Genomic DNA, 1,566 nt, shown 5'->3' with positions numbered 1-1,566 from the left:
ACTACCAGCCGCTCCGTGGGAGAAAGATGAGGCTTTCTACTCCCGTAAGGATTTACACCCTCGGAAACCCTGTACAGGGTCGCTATGGGTCGACTCCGACTCAAAGGCACTTAACAACAACAACAACATTAGAAAGCAGGAAGCATGGAGTTGCATGGCGAACTCTCACCCAGCCCGACCTGCTCTTGGTCCACCCCAGGCTGCTCGGGGGTGTCGGTGTCCAAGGAGCCACTGACGGCGGGGAGCAGTGGCTTTGGAGGAATAGGGGACAGGTTGCTCATCAACTTCAAGCTTAAATCCAGAAAGAATTCTAGTCTTCAGACAGTTTGGATAGAGAGATGTCCCTTGTTGGACCAAGTGCAGAGCTTTCTCCCACAGATGGCCTGGGCCAATGAAGCTCAGACAAGAAATGGCAGCTGCACAACCTGGTCGGTTTGATGTTGAAAATGTTGAGACTCTTGGAAAAGTGGCCTTGTTCAAGATGGATCAGTCCAACTCAACAGCAGAGGACAGCTCTGAGCACAGCTCAGAATCTGAGGATGAAAAGGTCAGTGTTCCTTGTGAAGTTACCATGGAGAACATTACGTTGCCTAATTCTGAAGGTGGAAAAGGCAAGATAGAAGTATTGGCCAGTCCTGTAAGTAAGAAGAAGAAACAGTGAAATAAATGGCCTATAAGAAAACAGACAGCGGGCTCCAGCTAATGCTGTGGAAAGCCTGTGGCTCACTGTCGTTTTGTGTTCCAGATGCCTGTGTGGCTTCACCTAGTATGGTGTGTGTTTTGTGTCAGAGAAACAACCAGGCCGACCTTGGAGATATTGCAGGTTAGCTTCCAGACCAGCACAATAAAGCAACCATTATGAGGGATTCAGTGCATAGAAGAGTTCCGTTTACATTATATTATAGTCTTTGACATGTGCACTGCCATGGTGGAATTACCAAAACAGGACACAGAGATGAGAAGTGAGCACATGCTTAAGGACACTAGTGGACTTGCTGGACACAGGGTTGCCACAGATGTTCATTTTGTAAAAGTTGTAGCATCTGCAGAGCACAGTAAAACGAGGGATGCCTGTACACACGGGTACAACTGGTCATTGTTCTCATGCCGAAGAGATTTACCATTGAGAAAATTTAACTGTGTGCATGGCGATGAGTAAATTTGTTGGCATCTTCAACATGGACTTTGGAAATACGAATTTCATATATGCTACCAGTTCTGTTTTAAAAATGATTCCATTGGATAAACCAGCCGAATATATTTTTAGGCTATTACAATGTCAAAGAATTTTGTCATGTCCTAGATAGGCTCAGTAACTTTTTATTGTGAATTGAGTGAAAGTTTGCAGAGTACGCCATCAGTTATGCATCATGCAACAAATGGCACACTTTGTTTCATCTCATTGATTACAGTCCCCTCCATGTACCAACAGTCATTCTCCCTCTTCCCTGTGCTTCCTGTTTCCATTCCACCTCCCTTCCCAACCCCTTATAAACATTGCCACTTTGCTCGCACAGTTGGCCATTCACTGGTGAGCACACCTCACTAGTGTTGTGGTTCCTCCCT

General features: G+C 45.8%; 1 pseudogene; it reads left to right on the top strand.

Moving 5' to 3' along the window:
- Positions 1–144: 144 nt before the first annotated feature.
- On the top strand, positions 145–703 carry LOC102817131 (annotated as a pseudogene).
- Positions 704–1,566: the final 863 nt, after the last annotated feature.

The sequence above is a fragment of the Chrysochloris asiatica genome, unplaced genomic scaffold (assembly GCF_000296735.1).
Source record: "Chrysochloris asiatica unplaced genomic scaffold, ChrAsi1.0 scaffold14459, whole genome shotgun sequence".
Classification (NCBI taxonomy): domain Eukaryota; kingdom Metazoa; phylum Chordata; class Mammalia; order Afrosoricida; family Chrysochloridae; genus Chrysochloris; species Chrysochloris asiatica.
This window is presented reverse-complemented; position numbering and strand designations above follow the sequence as displayed.